This window comes from Carcharodon carcharias, chromosome 1 (assembly GCF_017639515.1).
Source record: "Carcharodon carcharias isolate sCarCar2 chromosome 1, sCarCar2.pri, whole genome shotgun sequence".
NCBI classification, from domain to species: domain Eukaryota; kingdom Metazoa; phylum Chordata; class Chondrichthyes; order Lamniformes; family Lamnidae; genus Carcharodon; species Carcharodon carcharias.
This window is the reverse complement of record NC_054467.1, coordinates 121,936,106-121,958,414: the sequence shown is the minus strand read 5'-3', so window position 1 is coordinate 121,958,414 and position 22,309 is coordinate 121,936,106. Positions and strand designations below refer to the sequence as shown.

At 43.8% G+C, this 22,309-nt stretch overlaps 1 protein-coding gene across 2 annotated transcripts in view; it reads left to right on the top strand.

The window, feature by feature from the left end:
• ppargc1a (peroxisome proliferator-activated receptor gamma, coactivator 1 alpha) overlaps positions 1–22,309 on the top strand; it is a 172,050-nt gene that overhangs the window by 101,337 nt on the left and 48,404 nt on the right. The window lies entirely within an intron of this gene.

Below are 22,309 nucleotides of genomic sequence, written 5' to 3'. Positions count from 1 at the left end.
TATCCAGTTCTTCTTGTTTGCCTTACTCCATGCTCTTATGCCCCCATGATGCTGGACTGCCTGATCATTAAATGTTTCTCCATTACATACAGCCTTAACTCTAGGGATCAGCCTTCTGCCTCTTCTTTGGCTGACTTGGCTCCAGAACTTGAACATCAGTGTTTGAGGTGCAGTTTGACTTGTATTCTCCTGCTTTGGATCAAATACCATGAGAAGCGTGACTGAGTGTTAAACAAGAAACTGTCATTTCATCTGACACTTGCAGCCGCCAGCTCAGATACAGACACTTACATTTACTTTAGAGAGCAGTATAGAGGCAGGATCTGTATTTGGTGAGTCAGTGGGCACAAGTGGACTGCAACTAGGCATGGGGAAAGGATCATGCACATGCCTGATCTCTGGAGAATGCGATCACAGATGAGCACTGCTGTAGACAACTCAGATGAGGTGCAGCATATAGGAAAAGTTTGATGGGCATGCACACAGAGGCGCTTGATGCATTGTCAACAGCATTGTCTTTTGTCACTGCCAGTGAGTCTGCAGGAGTCCAGTTCCAACTTGGCATAGGGCTTCGCGCAGGGTTTAGAGCCAGTCTTTATAGCATGGAAACATTACCATGACAGCACGTGCAGACCCAGCCATCATGCTGCATCTAGTGGTTGATGTTTCAGCTTCCATTGCAACACAGGGAGAAGTCACCGAACGTCTTAGTGCTGCAGTAGAAGCTCACATTGAGTTCAGGAGATCTATGCTTGTTGCCATGCAGGTTCAGACTGCTGCCATCATGGATGCAGATACCAGAGCTCAAAGTGGCATGTTCTCCAGCAGATTACTAGGAATACTGAGGCACTGTCCCAGGGGAATGCCAGTGGTTTCATGGTGCATGAATCTGCTGTCCTTTCTCAGAATGATAGCATTCATGCGATAAGAGTGCAGGTAGCCTGCCTGCATACAACACTCCCACCCTTTCTGGCTCCATTACAGGGGTGGGCAGTTTAAGCAACAATTTTAGTGGAGTCGTCTCAGAGGAGGCATGAATCCGGGGGAACTCCAGTCTCAAGTGGCAAACCAAAAGAAAGGCCACCTGCTCTTAGAATTATTTCATTGATAGGTTTTTGAAATGCAAAAAGCAATTGTCTTTTAGTTTCAATACTTAGGTACAGTATTGTCCATTAGATTTTTTTACAACAGTGATTGGGATCTTTACTGATGTTTCAGCTTCCATTGCATGCAAGAAGAAGTGATTTAAATGGTCAGAGTCTTTGTAAAATGGGGGGTGGGGGGGAAACCTTCAGCTGCTGTCAAAAGCCCCCACCTGCTCTTGGACTGTTTTGATTGACAGGGCATCTGGTGTAGCTAGATACAAAAGAAAAAATAGATTTTCAGTTTTAATGGACCACATTGTTTACATTTTCTAGGGTTTGTTATTATTGTTGAGCCCATTATGAGTGATTGGCTGAGTTTCAAAAGATTAAGAACCATTTATCTCAGCAGGAGGTTGTGTTCAAATTTTGATTGACAGTTTTGAGAATCTATTAAAGGATTATTTATCTTTGATGTGGTTATTGAACAACAAAGTGACTCCTTGAGGGGATTTCAACTTTTTGGATGGTTTTTTTTAGGATCAAGTGTGTTTCAGTGGGAGCTTCAATATACTGTTAGAAGTTTAATATTTTCATATCCACATGGTTCCTGAGGTCTTCCCATAGCACATACTGGATGAATGGCAGTGGAGGATACATGGGGGGCTTGGAGGGGAAGTTTCCCAGCATGGCCTTGCCACTTCCTCAATGAAAATCCAGCCCTACGCGTTTAAGGGAGGGCATTAACAAGTCCTGTGAGATCCAAAATGGCAGATCAGATGCCAAATCGATCTTAGATGCTGAATGACGTAACAGTCTGCCCATATTGCGTGCTTCTGGTGCATGCATGACATCCTCTCGGGCTGTCTCTGAAGAGGCAAAACTGGATTGGCTGCCATCTTCAGTCTCTCAGGGCTCCCATAGTTCCAACATCAGCAACACTACAGAGTCCAAATCTGCAGCCAAGGTCTCTTAAGGCTAAGAAATGATATTGTTTGAATGTATAAATTAATGTTACGGAAAAGAATTATTCATAACATTACTTCAAATTAAACTATGGAAATAGAGTGTGGGACATATGTTTAAATTAAGAAAAGCTAACTTTCAGGCAAGCATTATGCAGCTTTTCTTCATGCAGTAATGATCAACACTTAGAGTAGCCTTCCAGGTGGAGTGTGCAGGTGAAAACCCTGGAATCATTTAAGAAAGAACCAGATGAAGCGATGGGGTTTGTTCTGGATGGATGAGAAAGCACTTATACCTTACCATCTTCCAATCACCCTAACAACTTGCATCCAGACAGCCCGCTCCTAATTTATTAGCAGGTCATATAATAGTTAATATTTATTCTATTTTGCAGTTATATAACAATGTATACATCTGGGGCAGAATTTTACATTTGGCGGGCATGTGCCTGACCCAAGCGGACATGAAATAGCACGAGATGCTGTCTCGTGTGCATCCTGACGTCATCCCGCATGCAAGCAATCTTCAGGTCTTGCCCACCAGCAATCAAGCCCATTAAGAAGGCTATTAAAAGCGATTTTTCTTGGCCTGTCTGCTTTTATGGTTGGCAGATGGGCCAATTGGCCAGGTGGCCTTAATATTTTTGCTCAAATCTTGAACCAGGATGGGATGAAATCTCCACGGGGAAATAAAATAAAAAGACATATCTGAGGATTGTTTTTTGTGAGTTATGTGTTCAGATGCGTGATTATGCTGCATGGACATATTTTGCATAATTTTTGTTGTTTCGTCTATTCTGTGGAGGTCTGAAGCTCCCTGGGGTAGCACCCAGCACTTGCGGTGATGTCTGCGTCCATCCTCTTCCCTCCCACCAGCAGTGCTTAGCTTTTCTCAGCGCGCGTTTCACGCTGGCTGCCCATTAATTGGCCAGCCAGTGTGAAATTGTGGTCAGAGGCCAATCGCAGTCTCCGCTTTTTCCCCTTTTCCCATCCGTTCCTGGGCTCGTCAATTGAACGCACTCAATGAGCGAAAAATTTAGGCTCTGGAATCATTAACTATCAACTATTTCTGTAACCCATTATAATGTTTATTATTGATTATGGCATTTATATCTTTATATGAAAATTTCTGTCATGATTGTCAACTTTTCTCCGAGGTCAAGTATTTAAGTCTGATTTTCTAATGTTTTCTTGATTATTCATTAATTTTGTTATTCACAAATCATTTTATATAAAACTCTTCTCCCCGAATCAGATTTTAAAAAATCAATCTAATAATATTCTGGCAAAAAATTCTCCGAAATAAAACAGCCATAATCTTCTCACCACTATAGAAATCGCACCATCACCCACTCCCCTCCCCGCAACCCCCATCACCAAGATGTTGTGCAATAGCTGTTCTCTACAGTTGTCATTCAGCAGCTCACTTGCTGGGAACAAAAAGTGAGAATAATTAAGAGGAAAGGGAACAGGGAGTATTGAAGCGCAGACAGGAAAAGGAGAGAGAAGAACAGAAGTGAAACAGACAAATAAACATGAAGAGGAGAAAGAAATTACAAGAGGATAGACTAAGATAGACACTTAAAGAAATTATTAACAAATTGGCTGAAAGTCTTTTATGAAAACCTTTCTCTGGAATAGTCATATCAGTCATTAAAGTTTGAGCTGCAGTTTCTCTGATGTCTGTTGCAATAGTGAATGCTAGCATGCTGATTGACAGTGCAGCTATCATAGCTCAATTCTACCCTTATTCAATGGCCACGCATCCCTGAACCAGCAAGCATTATTCAGTAGGGTTGAGAATGAAGCCATTAGTACTTTTCCTTCCAATTGCACAATCTTATTCATATTCACACAGTTGGTGATGTCATCGACACCCTTGCACCGCATGAATGCAAAATTACTGAAAAACTTACTTGACAGCTTTTCATTGTCAATGACAGCTCTTTAACACTTCTTCTGGTTCTAATCTCTCCAAAGAGCTTGAGAACACTAGAAGAAACATCATTAGATTTGATCATTACAAAAGCATTCAATTAACTTAAACCAGATTGAAAAAAATCAGTCATCCATCATTTTGAAATAAAATGGAGAAATAACAGACACACAAGTGTCTGTGCTTTTAGTGCAGTGCTCACCATTAAAGTTTAATAACAGCATTTTATAGTAGCATATCTTCACCATAAAGCGTTTGCATTTTATTTGTTTGGGATGAAGAAAGAGGTACATGAGTTGGATTTTAACTAGGGGATGGATTTTACATGCCACTGGCAGATGTTTTTCCAGTTGGGGTAAGGGGGGGGGAACATGTAAAATAGGGTGGCTGCCCACCCCACTACCTTTCCACTCATCCCCGAGCTCGCCCCCATAATAAGGGCAGGCACTGAAATCAGCAGCCTATCTGCCATATTTAAATAAATAATCGAGAGTCAGTTAGGCTTGTTACCAAACCAGTTGACCCTGATACTACACTGCCTGCACCATAAAACATTTGGTGTGGGCAGATAGGCGGGAGTGGGCAGCCTGATTTTTTTTTAAAAAAGGGATCCTTCAAAGGGTGGGAAGAGAGGTGGGGTTCGATCATTGGGAGCTGCCCTTTTGCGGATTGGGGACTGCACCCCTAAGAACAAACCCCCTTTCTTCCTAACCCACCTAGCCTTAAACCCAACTACTCCCCCAAGCCACCCCCACCCCCCACACCCCCCCCCCCCCCCCACCACCCCCCCACCATCCTGCTGCCCGTCTCCCTGACCATCCGAAACCCTCCCTGCCTAAGAATCCAGACTTATCGGTTCTGTGGATCCCTGGGCCTTCTTACATTTTTACTTGCAGCCCTGGCAGCTGGCATTAACACGCTCTTGGTGCTGCTGGGACTGAAGGTGCTGCTGGGACTGAAGGTGCTGCTGGTCAATCACATTGGCCGGTAGCTCCAGAGGGCAGTACTTGAGGTGAAAGTCCTACACTGGCCTCATTAAGCCCTCCCACAGCATTTTATGGCTGCGGGGTAGCTCGGTGTGGAGTGGGTTGTCTCCATGCTGACTTTACTTCCAGGGGAGGGTGTGGGTTCCAGCCATCTGCCCCCCAGTAGCTCCTCTTCCCAACCCCACCTGCATATTATTCACTCCTGGGAGTTGATTTTGGGTGGGTGGAAAAATGTCAATCCTGCTCTTCCAATATAGCATTGCTTTGAGGCTATTTTAATTCCTGGGCTGTATTCCACCAACCAGCTGTCATTCTTAAATGGGCAGAAAGATACAGTTGCTCAACTGTTGGCTTTGAAGTGAACAAAGGTGGAGAAAGTTTGGGCAACAGAAGTCAACACCTTCCTTTTGTGGCCTCTTCAGGTTTCAACTGGGAAGGGCAGCCTGTATGGCCTCTTTACTTAGATCGAAGCTAAAAGGTCATTACTATCCTGCTGATGTAATAGGGCCTTTGCATATCTGTGTGAGACTCCAGCCTGACTTAGACATGTGCTTTGTCCACTACCAAAACAATGGTGTTAAAATTTCCACCGAGTAGGAATGGAGTTAATAATTCAGCCATTTGGTTTAACCACCACCCTTCCCACCCCCCACATGCAGCCCCCATGCATCAGCAAACAACAAAAAGGCTTGTCAAATGCTTGTCCATTGAAAATACTTTTTCATAACAATTTGATAGAGCTTTGAAAAACAAATTCCTTTCAAAATGGGAATTCTCATCTGCATGCAACCTTGGAAAACTAGGAAATTAATTAACAAGACCTGGAGGGCTCCTACAGTTAAAAATTGTTTTAGGAATAGTCCAAAATCAGAATGTCCCTCTTGACCAACTGAAAGAGATGCAACAAAAATTTTATTTATCTCGCACCTTTAACATAATAAAACATACCAAAGTGATTCACAGGAGCATTATAAAACAAAGTATGACTCTGAGCCACATAAGGAGAATTTGGTCAGAAGACCAAAACCTTGATCAAAGAGGTAGGTTTTAGGGAGTGTCTTAAAGGAGGAAAGAGAGGTAGAGAGATGTAAGGAAGGTATTCCAGAAGATATTCTAGGCTCAGTACTTAGGCAACTGAAGGCATGGCCACCAATGTTGGTGGAGTGATTAAAATTGGGGATGCACAAAAGGCTGGGTACAGAGATCTCGAAGGGCTATGGATCTGGGCTGGAGGAGATTACTGAGATAGGGAGGAGTTAGGCTGTGGAGGCATTTAAAAACAAGAATGAAAATTTTAAATTCAAGATATTGCTTGACCCAGAGCCAATGTAGGTCTGCAAGCACAGGGGTGAAAGTGGAACAGGACTTGTCGTGAGTTAAGATATGGGCAGTAGAGTTTTGGATGACCTCAAATTTATAGAAGATAGAATGTGGGAGATCAGCCTGAAGAGAATTGGAATAGTCAATTGTAAAGGGAACAAATGCATGAATGAGGATTTCAGCAGCAGTTGGCCTGAGACAGGGCAAAATCTGGCGATATTATGGAGGTGGAAATAGGTGGCCTTACTGATGGCATGAATATCAGGTCGGAAGTTCATCTCAGAATCAAATGTGACACCAATGTTGTGACAAGTCTGGCTTGATCTCAGACTGTTGCCAGGGAGAGGGATGGAATTGGTAGCCGGAGTTTGGAGCAGGGACTGAAAACAATGGCTTCAGTCTTCCCAGTATATAATTGGAGTAAATTTCTGCTCACCCAGTACTTAATGTTAGATAAACAATCTGATAATTTAGCAATAGTCAAGGAGTTGAGCGAGGTAGTGATGTGGTAGAGCTGGGTATAGTCAGTGTACTTGTGAAAAATAATGTTGCGACTTCAGATGATGTCCTTGAGAGAGGGGCAGCATGTGGATGAGAAATAATGGGGGTCAAGGATAGATTTTTGGAGTACACCAAACGCAATAGTGTGGGAGCAGGAAGAGGTGCCATCGCAAATAATTCTCTGGCTACAATTAGATGGATAAGAATGGAACAAGGTGAGCACAGTCCCACTCAGCTGGACAACAGTGGAGAGGCTTTGGAGGAGGATTGTGTGGTCAGCTGTGTCAAAGGCTGCAGACAGTTTGAGAAGGACAAGGAGGGAAAGTTTACCTTTGTCCCAGTTACATAGGATATCATTGTGACTTTGATAAGAACTGTCTTGGTACTATGGCAGGGGCAGAAACTTGATTGGAGGATTCAAACATGGAGTTCCAGGAAAGATGGGAATGGATGAAGATATAATGCAGAAACTGGTCTTTATATGTCTAATAATCCAGGTAATAAATGTCAAACAGAATAATTGTAGAAGCATTGTTTTACGAAGCAACAATTTAAACACTATAATACTTTAGCTGTGTGATATGCTGAATCCAGAAAACGTCCCCATCTTTTTGAGCAATGATTTATAACTTTACAATGATTGAGGTATTTTCTTCCATGCATAAAATGTGATCTCTTGACTGCCCCCTATGTAGCATGGATTTTGTGGTAATCTGAGCTGTAATACACCTATAAGAGACTGTGAGCAGATTGACCACGTGACTGTAATACCCAGTAGCTGTGTAGCACGGGCTACCATGTTAATGTTAGTCTAGAATAGGGTCTGGTTGGAGAACCACACATCATGTTAGTGCTCTGTTGTTTGTGTAAATGAATAGCATGTGCTTAATTTCATATTGGTCTCTGCATCTGCAGTATATTGTAATCGACTCGCCTGCCGACAGATAAGTGTGCAACCTGTTTGCGAACAAAGCGACCCCATAGTAAACTATAACAACTGGCGATGAGGAAAAACACGACCAGTCAACAACACCAAGGAAAGCCGTGAAAACCCAACTGTACTGAATTAGCCATGTACATTACAATTATAAACCCTTACCGTAGTCATCAAAGTTCTCACCCTCCAGTATGCCACAATTTGGCTACATCGAACCATTTGATAAGACCACCAATGACTGGTCACATTATATTGAATGCCTCGAATTTTTCTTTCTGGCCAACGACATATCGGGGGAGGAGAAGAGGCGGGCAATCCTCTTATTGACATGTGGCAGTAAAACATATGGGCTAATTCGTAGTCTATTGGCACCCAACACACCAGATTCCAAGAACTTTGATGGGTTGCTGAATCTAGTGAAAGGCCACTTCCAAACAAAACCCTCAGTAACAAAGCAACATTTTAAACTCAATTCGAGGCGTCACGCCCCTGGAGAGAGAGTCGCTTGCTATGTCGCAACCTTAAAACAATTGACAGAGCGCTGTGAGCTTGAGATGTCGATTATTGACATGTTAAGAGTCCGATTAGTGTGTGGAATAAACGAAAGTGCCATTCAAAAAAGATTGTTATCAGAGACAAATTTGGATTTCAGCAAAGCACTGGACTTGGTGCTCGCAATGGAAAGCACAGTCAGGGACTCAGAAGAAATCAAGGGAGCACAAAATGGTGCCATTCTTCACATCAGGAGGGAGGCACCGGCTAGAAATGGCACGGAAGCGCAGGGCTCCACGGAAAGGTGGGAAACAGCCACCCAACAGACCAGCAAAAAGCAATGGCTTAATGGATAAAAATTACATTCATAATAGCAGAATTGGACCAGACAGCCTACAAATGAACGACAATTTAAAAGAACCAAGTGCTTCTACTGCCACCGCAATGGGCACATTATGCGATATTGTAAAGAAAGATTGAGGCCAAAGTTCAAACAAAAAGGCAGAAGTTATATAATGGAGGAGCCAGAGCAAACAGAAACAGATACTTACTCACTACATAATTTAAAAATGGGTAAAACAGAGTCCATCTACATGACAGTAGAAGTCGACAGAAAACCCATTTGAATGGAGATGGATGCAGACCATCCACGATAGTCACAGGGAAACACACATCTAAGTATCTGAATAGAAGAGGCCACTCATTAAAGCTGAAAAACTCAGATTCCAGACTAAAGACATATACAGGTGAAAACATACGAGTGAAAGGTGTATGCAAGGTTCTAGTACAAATGGAAGCCAATCTGCTAACCTACCCATGATAGTGGTAGCAAAGGAGGGTCCAATTCTACTTGATCAGAACTGGTTTAAGGAAATAAAATTGGAGTCGACTGAAATTTTTCAACTCAAAATGAAAGATCTGCAAGAATTATTACAGAAATATGCCTCTGCATTCAGGGACGAGCTCGGGAAGATTCCGGGGTTGCAAACTAAAATCCACATGGACCCTGGGGCAACCCCCAGATATTTTTCGAGGCCAGTTCCCTACGCATTAAGAAAAAGTGGATGTTGAATTGGACAGGCTGGAAAGGCTGGGAGTCTTACAACCTGCACAATTTCCTGAATGGGCAGCACCCATAGTTCCAGTACTAAATCCTGACCAGAGTGTGCGATTATGCGGGGACTACAAGTTGACTGTTAACAAAGGAGCCAGACTTGATGGGCACCCGATACCAAAAATTGATGAACTGTACTCCAAGCTGGCAGGGGGAACCGCATATACGAGACTCAACATGAACCACCCTTACCAACAGGTCGAGCTAGAAAAGGCCTCTCAGGATTTTGTGGCTATCAACACACATTGGGGGCCTTACCAGTATACCAGGTTACCTTTCGGAGTCTAATTGGCTTGTGCCATTTTCCAACGGACTATGGAAAATTTGCTGCAAGGCCTGCCCCGTGTGGTGGTTTATCTCAATGATGCCCTAGTAACAGGAATATTGGATAAAGACACCTGGCTAACTTGGAAGAGGTATTGAAGCATTTCTCACAAGCTGGAGAATGCTTGAAAAGAGAAAAATGTATCTTCCAAGCAAAAGAAGTGATCTGCCTGGGTCATAGGCTTGACTCGCAGGGCCTTCAAGACAAGATGAGAGCTATTTGTGAGGCACCAGCCCTGAAAAATGCCACAGAACTCAAGTCCTTCTTCACTATTGACTACTACAGTGGTTTTCTCCCAAATCTGTCAACAGCACTGGCTCCATTATATGGGTCACTCAAGAAAAACCACAGGTGGACTTGGCCAGCCCACAACAACAGGCTTTTTCAGCAGTAACGCAGTTACTACATTCATCAGTCCTGTTGATACATTTCGACCCAAAGGAAGAATTGATTTTAACCTACGAGGCATTCCCTTACGGAGTAGGGGCGGCACTCTCCCACCGGATGCCAGATGACTCCAAGCGGACCATTGGCTATGTTATAAGATCACTCAGTGTGGCAGAACGAAGATACTCACAAGTAGAGAAAGAAGGCCATTGTATTTGGCATTAAGAAATTCCGCCAATAGATCCATAGTCACCACTACGCCATAGTATCAAATCATAAGCTACTACTAGGCTTGTTTGGGGAAGATAAGGCAATACTTCCAAACGCCTTGGCACAGATCCAAATGTGGGCACTGATTCTAGCTGCTTACGAATATACTTTTATCCATCGGCCAGGAATCTAGATTGCCAATGCCAACGCGCTGAGCCGATTACCTCTAAAGGACTTCAGTGTGCATGTCCTCATCCCTCAAGAACTTGTCTTGTTATTAAACTTTCTGGATTCATCACCAGTGAATGCCAAACAGATCAGAGAATGGGCCAACCACGATCCAGTTCTGTCTCACGTTGGGAACAAGTCTTCCAGTGATGGTCTAACGAGCCAAAGTCGGATGAAATGAAGCCCTATTTTAATGGGAGATATGAGCTCACCTGTCAGGATGGAATCTTACTGTAGGGAGTGAGAGACATTGTGCCTTCAGAGGAAGAGAAGCATTATTGATAGAATTGCAATTGCTCACTCAGGCATCTCCAGAATGAAAACGTTCGTGTGCAGCTACTTATGGTGGCCAGGGATGGGCACTGAAATTCAAAACATGGTTGAGAGTTGCATGCAGTGCCAACAGATGCAGAAGTTTCCTCCTCCTGCTCCACTGCATCTTTGGGAATGGCCAGGAAGGCCATCGGTCCATCTCCATGTTGACTACATGGGGCCTTTTTTGGGGCACAATCTTCCCCTTGATTATAGACGCTCACTCAAAGTGGATTGATGTATACGAGGTGAGATCACCCACATCTGCCGCCACCATAGACAGATTGCGTCAGAGTTTCACGATACATAGTTTACCAGAGATAATAGTGTCTGACAATGGAACAGCATTCACTAGCAGGGAATTCCAAAGATTTACAACTCTCAATGGCATAACATATGTCAAGACCTTGCCATACCACCTTGCATCCAATTGGTTGGCAGAGAGAGCAGTTCAGACCTTCAAGGCCAGGATGAAAAAACTAGAGGGGGCCTCAATAGCAATGAAGTTATCATGCTTCCTGCTCAGCTCCAGGACTACGCTGCATTAGACCACCAGTATTGCCCCGCAGAGTTATTAATGAAGAGATGTCTCAGGACACAGTTAAGGCCAAATTTAGGGGGCAGGGTAGAGAGAACTCAGGAGGCCCAGAAAAATGAACACGATTACCACAGTTGTGAAAGAAACTTCACTGTAGGAGCAGCTGCTTTTGCAAAGAACTTTGGAAATGGGCCCAAATAGCTATCAAATGAAGTGAATGCAGTGACAGGACCATGTCCTCCCATATATCTGTTGAAGGTCGAATAATCAGGAGACATGTAGATCACCTCAGGAAACAGGAAACAGATCCACAAGAAAAAGTGCAGCAAACATTCCCGTTGGAGTCTGCACCACGGGTAGAAGGAACTCCTCTTGCTTTGGAAGTACCTGTAGAACCTGTTGAGCCTGAGAGAGTTGAAGAGGCAAACTTACAGGTTCCTACTAGGGAGCCTATTGGACAGCCAACACCCAAGAGGGAGGCCTCAGATAAACCATCCGAAGTCGTAGAACTACGATGGACGACTTGTTGAAAAAGCCTCCTGAGAGACTGAATTTGTAAATAGTTCATTTTTGTAAATAGTTAATATATTGTAAAATGTACTTTCAAGTAAAGGGGAGAGGATGTGGTAATCTGAGGTCATAGAGTCATAGAGTTACACAGCATGGAAAAAGGTCCTTCGGCCCATTGTGTCTGTGCCGGCTATCAAGCACCTATCTATTCTAGTCCCATTTTCGAGTACTTGGCCCATAGCCCTGTATGCTATAGTGTTTCAAGTGCTCATCTAAATACTTCTTAAATGTTGTGAGGGTTCCTGCCTCTACCACACTCTCAGGCAGTGTGTTCCAGATTCCAACCATCCTCTGGATGAAAAAATCTTTCCTCAAATCCCCTCTGAATCTCCTGTCCCTTATCTTAAATCTATGCCCTCTGGTTATTGACACTTCTGCTAAGGGGAAAAGTTTCTTCCTATCCACCCTATCTATGCCCCTAATAATTTTGTATATCTCTATCAGGTGTCCCCTCAGCGTACTCTGCTCTAAGGAAAACAACCCTAGCCTATCTAGTCTCTCTTCATAGCTGAAACGCTCCAGCCCAGGCAACATCCAGGTGAATCTCTTCTGCACCCTCTCTAGTGCAATCACATCCTTCCTATAGTGTGGCAACCAGAACTGCACACAATACTCCAGCTGTGGCCTTACTAGCATTTTTTACAGCTCCAATGTAACATCCCTGCTCTTATGTTCTATGCCTCAGCTAATAAAGGCAAGTATCCCATATGCCTTCTTAACCACCTTAACTACCTGTGGTGCTGCCTTCAGGGATCTATGGTCATGTACACCTAAGTCCCTCTGATCCACTGTACTTCCTAGGGTCCTACCATTCATTGTGTATTCCTTTGCTGTGTTAGTGCTCCCAAAATGCATCATCTCACACTTCTCAGGATTAAATTCCATTTGTCACTGCTCTGCCCATCTTACCAGCCCATCTATATTGTCCTGTAATCTAAGACTTTCCTCCTCATTATTTACGACACCACCAATTTTCATGTCTACGAACTTACTGATCATATCTCCTATATTCATGTCTAAATCATTAATGAACATGACAAACAGCAAGGGCCCAAACGCCAATCCCTGTGGTACACCACTTGTCACACGCCTACAATCACAAAAACAACCTTCGACCATCACCCTCTGCTTCCTGCCACTAAGCCAATTTTGGGATCCAATTTGCCAAATTGCCCTGGATCCCATGGGCTCTTACCTCCTTGACCAGTCTCCCATGCGGGAGCTTGTCAAAAGTCTTACTGAAGCCCATGTAGACTACTATATCTGCACTACCCTCATCTACACAACTAGTCACCTCCTCGAAAAATTCAATCAAATTTGTTAGACATGATCTCCCCCTGACAAAGCCATGCTGACTATCCCTGATTAATCTCTGCCTCTCCAAGTAGAGATTAATCCTGTCCCTCAGAATTTTATCCAATAGTTTCCCTACCACAGATGTTAAACTCACTGGCCTGTAATTACCTGGTTTATCCCTAATACCCTTGAATAATGGTACTACATTCACTGTCCTTCAGTCCTCTGGCACCTCTCCTGTGGCCAGAGAACATTTGAAAATAGTCTGGCGCACTGACCTCTACCTCGCGGAGGCGGAGCATCAACTCGCAGACACTCCCTCCTACCTCTCCCTGGACCATGACCCCACCACTGAGCATCAGGACTGTCACTGACATCATCTCCTCTGGAGATCTTCCTTCCACAGCTTCCAACCTGATAGTCGCCCAACCTCGGATGGCTCGCTTCTACCTCCTACCCAAAATCCACAAACAGGACTGTCCCAGCAGACCGATCGTGTCAGCCTGTTCCTTCCCCACGGAACTCATTTCTCGCTATCTTGACTCCCTTCTCTCTCCCCTTATCCAGTCCCTTCCCACCTACATCCGTGATTCCTTTGACACCTTACGTCACATCAACAATTTCCAGTTCCCTGGCCCCAACCGCCTCCTCTTCATCATGGACGTCCAATCCCTCTATACCTCCATCCTCCACCGGGATGGTCTGAGGGCTCTCAGCTTCTTCCTTGAACAGAGGCCCGAACAATCCCCATCCACCACTACTCTCCTCCGTCTGGCTGAACTTGTTCTCACACTGAACAATTTCTCCTTTAACTCCTCTCACTTCCTCCAAATAAAGGGTGTGGCTATGGGTACCCGCATGGGCCCCAGCTATGCCTGTCTCTTTATGGACTTGTTCCAGTCTTACTCCGGCCCCCTCCCACAACTCTTTCTCCGGTACATCGATGATTACTTCGGTGCTGCTTCATGCTCTCGTCGGGACCTGGAAAAATTTATTAATTTTGCTTCCAATCTCCACCCCTCCATCATTTTCACATGGTCCATCTCTGACATTTCCCTTCCCTTCTTTGACCTCTCTCTCTCAATCTCTGGTGATAGACTGTCCACCAATATCCATTACAAGCCTACCGACTCCCACAGCTACCTCGACTACAGCTCCTCACACCCCGCTTCCTGTAAGGACTCCACCCCATTCTCTCAGTTCCTTTGCCTCCGTCGCATCTGCTCTGATGATGCTACCTTCAAAAACAGTTCCTCTGACATATCTTCCTTTTTCCTTAACCAGGGTTTTCCACCCACGGTAGTTGACAGGGCCCTCAACCATGTCCAGCCCATCTCCTGCACATCCGCCTTCACGCCTTCTCCTCCCTCCCAGAAACATGATAGGGTCCCCCTTGTCCTCACTTATCACCCCACCAGCCTCTGCATTCAAAGGATAATCCTCCGCCATTTCTGCCAACTCCAGCATGATGCCACCACCAAACACATCTTCCCTTCACCCCCCCCACCCCCCCGGTGGAATTCCGTAGGGATCGTTCCCTCCATGACACCCTGGTCCACTCCTCCATCACCCCCTACTCCTCAACTCCCTCCTACGGCACCTCGCCATGCGAACGCAAGATATGCAATACCTGCCTCTTCACTTCCTCTCTCCTCACCATCCAAGGGCCCAAACACTCCTTTCAAGTGAAGCAGCATTTCACTTGCATTTCCTTCAAGTTAGTCTACTGCATTTGTTGCTCCCAAAGCGGTTTCCTCTAAATTGGAGAGACCAAACGCAGACTGGGTGACCGCTTTGCGGAACACCTTCGGTCTGTCCGCAAGCATAACCCAGACCTCCCTGTCGCTTGCCATTTTAACACTCAACCCTGCTTTCTTGCCCACATGTCTGTCCTTGGCTTGCTGCATTGTTCCAGTGAAGCTCAACGCAAACCGGAGGAAGAGCACCTCATCTTCTGACGAGGCACTTTACAGCCTTCCAGCCTGAATATTGAGTTCAACAATTTTAGATCTTAACCTCCCTCCTCAATCCCCATCCCTTTTCCGTTTCTTCCCCCTTCTCCTTGTTTTTTCCAATAATTTATATAGATTTTTCTTTTCCCACCAATTTCCATTATTTTTAATGTATTCCACCGATCATTTATCTATACCTTTTATGCCCTTTTAATCTTATTTCACCCCACCCCCACTAGAGCTACCTTGCTTGTCCTGCTATCCATTCTTAATTAGCACATTCTTTTAGATAATATCACCACCTTCAACACCTCTTTGTTCTTTTGTCTGTGACATCTTTTGGTTATCTCCTTCTATCACTGCTTGCTTGTCCCAACAACCACCCCCCCCCTCTCTCTCTCTCTCTTTCTCCGCCCCCCACCACCTCCCCCGCCCCGCCACCGTTAAACCAGCTTATATTTCACCCCTCTCCTATTTTTACTTAGTTCTGTTGAAGGGTCATGAGGACTCGAAAGGTCAACTGTACTCTTCTCCGCCGATGCTGCCAGACCTGCTGAGTTTTTCCAGGTATTTTTTATTTTTTGATTTGAAAATTAGTGTCAGAGCCCCTGCAATTTCCTTCCTTGCCTCACAAAGGCTGTGATACATCTCACCTGGGCCTCGCGATTTATCCACTTTTAAGTCTGCTATAACCGCAAATACCTCTTCCCTATCAATGCTAATTTGTTCAAGTATGTCACAGTCCCCCTCCCTGATTTCTCCACATACAATGTCCTTCTCCATAGTGAACACAAATAAAAAGTAATAATTTAAAACCTGACCTACGTCCTCTGGTTCCATGTACAGATTGCCACTTTGGTCCCTAATTGGCCCTACTCTTTCCCTGGTTATCCTCTTGCCCTTAATATATTTATAAAATGCCTTGGGATTTTCCTTTATCTTGCCCACCAGTGCTTTTTTATGCTGCCTCTTCGCACTCCTAATTACTTTTTTAAGTATACCCCTACACTTTCTATACACCTTTAGGGCTTCCACTGTTTTCAGCCCTCTGTATCTGCCATAAACCTCCTTTTTTTTTCCTTATCCAATCCTCTTTATCCCATGACATCCAGGGTTCCCTGGACTTGTTGATCCCAACCTTCACCTTTACAGGAACATGTTGGCCCTGAACTCTCACTATTTCCTTTTTGAATGACTTCCACTGGTCTGATGTAGACTTTGCTACAAGTGGCTAGTCCCAGCCCACTTTGGCCAGATCCTTATTGAAATCCAATTCAGGACCTTTATTTCCGGTCCATCTTTGTCCTTTTCTAAAGCTACCTTAAATCTTACAGATTTATAATCACTATCTCCAAAATGCTCCCCCATTGACTCTTCTACCACTTGCCCAGCTTCATTCTCTAAGATTAGGTCCAGTACTGCCCCTTCTCTTGTACGACTTTCTACGTGCTGGCTCAAAAAGCTCTCCTGGATGCACTTTAAGAATTCTGTCCCCTCTAAGCCTTTCACACTAAGACTATCCCAGATAATATTGGGGAAGTTGAAATCCCCTACTATTATTACCCTAATTAATTATTTTTACACTTCCCTGAGATTTGCCTACATATCTGCTCCTCTATCTCCCGCTGACTGTTTGGAGGCCTGTAATACAGTCCCAGCAAGGTGACTGCCCCCTTTTTGTTTTTACGTTCTACCCATCTGGCCTCATTTGAGGAACCTTCTAAGATACCATCCCTCCTTACTGCAGTAATTGACTCCTTGATCAATAGTGCAATGGCACCTCCTTCTTCTATACCCTGGAATATCACCTGAAGATTCTTTACCCTGGAATATTGAGCCACCAGTCCTGCCCTTCCCTCAACCATGTCTCTGTAATAGCGACAATATCATATTCCCACGTGTTAATCAACACCCTCAATTCATCTGTCTTACATGTAAGATTGCTTGCGTTAAAATAGATGCAGTCCAATCTTACATTATTCCCTTGTGCCTTAAAAGGTCTACATTTGCTCTGTCTTCCAGGCTGACTTTGTTTCTCTTCTATATTTGTCTGTGCTTCACTCCTTACTGCATCTCTACTCTGTATCCCATTCCCCTGCCAAATTAGTTTAAACCCCATCCCCCAACAGCACTAGCAAATCTCCCCGCAAGGATGTTGGTCCCTTTCCAGTTCAGGTGCAACCCATCTGAATATTACTGGTCCCACCTTCGCCAGAAACAGACCCAGTGATCCAGGAAACTAAAGCCCTCGCTCCTGCACTACCTTTTCAGCCACACATTCATCCTCTCTATCCTCCTATTCCTAAGGTGTAATACACCTTTAAGAGACTGTGAGAAGATTGATTGTAAGATCCAATACTGTGTATCGCGGGCTACCATGTTAATGTTAGCCTAGAGTAGGGTCTGGTTGGAGAAGCACAAATCATGGTAGTGCTCTGTTGTTTGTGTAAATAAATAGTTTGTGCTTCATTTCATATTGGTCCCTGCGTCTGCAGTACGTTGTAATCGACTCGCCTGCCAACAGATAAACATGCAACCGGTTCAGGAGCAAAGCGATCCCATAGTAAGACATAACAGATTTGCTCAACCAAGATCTCACAGTTCTATTGGAAATAAGCTTGCAAAATTAGTATATTGTGGGTTCAGTGCATTTGCTTAATGTAGTCTTAGTTAATCCCACAAGATTGTACTGAAGGAGTGATGCATTGTGGGAGTGTTGTCTTTCAGATGAGACATTAAAAGTAAGGGCACGCTGATTAAAGATGAAGGAGTCTCTTGTACTAGAGATTGAGGGAATGACATAAAATAAATGCCTTATCTCAGTTTTCACACAGAAATTGAATATTGGGTTTGTAGCACCAACAGAGGTGGATGCAGAACAGTTAGTGGAGAGGTGATTTTTCAAAAACTAAATAGGACTAAGGAAATTACTCTTACAGTAGAAAATTATAATCAGAGCCTGCACGATTTCCTTTCTAATTTTTTTCTCAGTATGTGAATATAAACTCTCTGCTTCCAAAATACTGTGAACTGATATTTTGCCAGAGAATTGGAGAGCAATAAATCTGACTTTCTCAAAATGAGGCAGGGATAAGCCAAGATATTATGACAATTAAATTGACTTCAGTTGGTGATAAACTGCTAGAGTCTATAATACTGGATGAAATTATTAAATGCTTGAAAAAACATTAGTTAATCAGGGCTAGTCAGCAAAAAAATTTAAAAGACCACTTGTGCTTGACATACCAGAAGGAGAAAGAATTAAAAGGAATAAGATTACCTAACAGATGGAAGTAGTTTTGAGTTGGATGAATGTAAATGCACATGATATTCTGAATAAAACTGGCAAGAGATGCAAATTATTTTCATGGGTGTAATATCATGGCTTTAACAGACATGTGACTTAGCCTCAGCCTCAGAGAGGCCTGGAAGCTAAATATTCCTGATTATAAAATATTCAGGAAAAATAGAGCAGGAAAAAAGGAAGTGATAAAGTTAATCAAATATTCCGTCACAGCACTATGATTAATATAAAGAGAAGTGAAACATTGAATCAACTTGGCTGGAATCAAGGTAGAAAGAGAGGCGGTTACTAATTTGAGAATTTATTACTAAATGATAAACAATGGACATGAATACAGGAAGAGATATGTAGACAGAGTTTAAATTAGAGTGCAATGATGATAGTAACCTCAATTACCTAAAGATAGGTGTGAAAATAGTGTAAGTTGCAAATAAGGATTTGGGGGGATGGGGGTGGTGGGTGGTGGTAGTTGTCCAATTCTGTAAAGGTTTCAAAAGTTCCTCCCCAAACCTCTCCACTCCTTTAACTCTCTCTCCTCCTTCAAAAGCTCCTGAAAACACTAATTACTTGCCCTAATATCTCCCTATGTGGCTCGATGTTAAATTTTGTTTGATAATGCTCCTGTGAAGTGCCTTTGGAGGTTTCACTAAAGGCGCTATATAAATGGAAGATGCTAAACCTGTTGTCCACATCTGTGGGGTAGACCTAGACTTCGTGTGATAGTGCAGAACAGGTGATAGTGAGTTGGCAGCCATTTTACGTAAGAATATAAAAAAATGAGCAGGAGTATGGTATGTGGCACCTTGGGCCTACTCTGCCATTCAATAAGATCATGGCTTTAACTCCACTTTGCTGCCTGGCTCCATTGACCTTTAACCTTTGACCCCTTTATAGATCAAAAATCTGCTTAAATCATCCTTGTATATATTCAATAACCCAACCTCCACTGTGAATGGGGAGGTGGTGGCGTAGTGGTATTGTCACTGAGACCCAGGATAATGCTCCAGGGACCTGGGTTCAAATCCCACCACAGCAGATGGAATTAGATCTAATAGTGACCGTGAAACCATTGTCAATTGTTGTAAAAACCCATCTGGTTCACTAATGTCCTTTAGGGAAGGAAATCTGTTGTCCTCACCTGGCCTGGCCTACATGTGATTCCAGAATATGTATGGACGTGGTTGACTCTTAAATGCCCTCTGAACAAGGACAATTAGTATTAGGCAATAAATGCTGGCCTAGCCAGCAACACCCACATCCCGTGAATGAATAATAAAAAAAATTCCAAAGATTAACAAACCCTCTGAGAGAAGAAATTCTTTCTCATCTCTGAGGGGACATGGCAGGATAGAAGCTGAGAGTATGTTCCCCCTTATTTTAATACTGTGACCCCTAATTCTAGATTCACCAATGAGGGGGAACATCCTCTCAACTTCTATTCTGCCATGTCCCCTCAGATTCTTATATGTTTCAATAAGATCACCTTTCATTCTTCTAAACTCCAATGAATGTAAGCCCAACTGGCCAATCTTTTATCATAAGATTACCCCTTCCTTCCAAGGATCAGCCTAGTGAATCTTTGCTGAATTGACACCAAGTATCTCCCTCCATAAATAAGGAGACCAATTATACTCAGTATTCCAGGTGCGGTCTCACAAATGCTCTGTATGGTTGTAACAAGGCTTCCCTATGTTTATACTCTACCCCCCCTTGTAATAAAGACCAACATTCCATTTGCTTTCCTAATTACTTGCTTACCTCCATGCTAACTTCTTGTGATTCTTGCACGAGGACGCCCAGACCCTTTTGCACCACAGCATTCTGCAGTGTCTCTCTGCTTAAATAATACTGTTTTTCTATTCTTCCTACGTTCCCACATTATACGCCATCTGTCAGAATTTTATTCACTCACTTAACCTATCTATATCCCTTTTCAGACACTTTGTGTCCTCCTCATAACTTGCTTTCCTACCTATCCTTGTATCGTCACTAAATTTGTCAACAATACATTCGGCCCCTTCATGCATGTTATTAATACAGATTATAAATAGTTGAGACTCCAGGACTGATCCCTTACCAACCTGAAAATGACTCATTTATCCTGACTCTTGGGGCAGAATTTTACCTTGTTGGGTGGGCAGGCCCGGGAACCACTGCAAAACCAACTGTCACCAGCGGTCGGGCCTCGACCACGATTTCACACTGGCTGGCCAGTTAAGGGTCAGCCAGCATAAAAGGTGCGCTCAGAGCCTCAACTCTGCTGGGATGGGGGTGGGAGGAGCGTGAGTGCTGGAGTGTGTGCATGTGCGGGGGTGCGTTCAGTGAAAGCTCTCTGAAGGCACAGAGCTGTCTCAGGGAGCTGAAGGTTTCAAAAATTAGGAAAACATGTCCCCTCATGTGACTCTGTCATGTTTAAAATGAATTTTAAAAATTTTTATTGCTTTTTTATTTACTGCCTGAAACCTCATCTTGCCTTTGGATGAGACTTTGTTAAAAATGCAAAGGCCGCCTGGCCTATTCCCCCGCCCGCTAACCGAATGGTTGGACTTGCAGTGAAAAATTCAATTTAATTAATTAAGGGCTTTAATAGGCCTCATAATTGTTGGGCGTGCTGCCGGCTCTTGCACATGCCCACTGAGCAAAATATCGCGAGAGTGTGCAATGACGTCGGGAAGCTTGTCCAACGTCATTGTGCAGTATTTCCCTCCCATTTGGGTTGGGCACGCACCCGCCTGATGGAAAAAACATCCTGCCCTTGGTTTCCTATCATTTAGCCGACCCTCTATCCATGCTAATATTATACACCCAACACCATGAACTCTTATCTAGTGTTGTACCTTTTATGTGGCACTTTATTGAATGCCTTTTGGAAATTCAAATACATTACAACCTGAATTTTTCCTTTGTCGGGCCTGCTTGCTCGGCGAGCCTGGGAGCAGTTGGGAAACAGGCCCCTGACTGCGATTTCACACTGGCTGGGCATTAATTGTGTGAAACCTGGCTGGCCAATTAATGGCCAGCCAGTGTGAAATGCGCGCTGAAAAGCTCAGCGTTGCCGAGGTGGGGTTGGGAGGAGGGCAGGTGATGGTGTCACCACGGGTGCTGGTGAGCGCTTCCCTGAAGACAGCCGGGGAGCCGTAGACCTCCAAATAATAAAATAAAGCACAAAAAAGCTGTAAAAATGTCCATGCAGCACAATCAAGCACTTGAAAGCACACCTCATATAAATGCTGTCCCCAGATATTTATTTTTATTTTATTCCCTAACGGAGATTTCATCCAGTCCTTGGATGAGCTTTCATCAAAAATGTAAAGGTCTCCTGGCCGATTGGACCATCCACCAACCGTAAGGTTGGACGGGCCATGAAAGTTCATGGACAATTACATCATTAATGAACTTAATTGCCAGTGACTGCTGCACACACCCTCTGAGCAAAATATTGCGTGAGTCTGCGTTGTCATTTTGTGCAATTTTACACCTGTTCAGGTTGGGTGAGCGCCCACCCCTGGAACATAAATTTCTGCCCTACAACTACTGGTTCCCCTGTATTCACCCTGCTTGTTACATCCTAGCAACATAGGAGTTAGGAGCAGAAGTAGGACATTTGGCCCTTCAAGTCTGCTCTGCCATTCAAAGAGATCATGGCTGATCCACTTTCCCATCTGTCCCCCATAACCCTTGACTCCCTTGTCTATCAAAAATCTGCCCAACTCAGCCTTGAATAAATTTAAAGACCCAGCTTCCACTGCTTTATAAGGAAGATAATTCCACAGACTCTAATGGAGAAAAGATTTCCCCTCATCTCCATCTGAAAAGGGAGACCTCATTTTATAAACTGTGTCCCTTAGTTATAA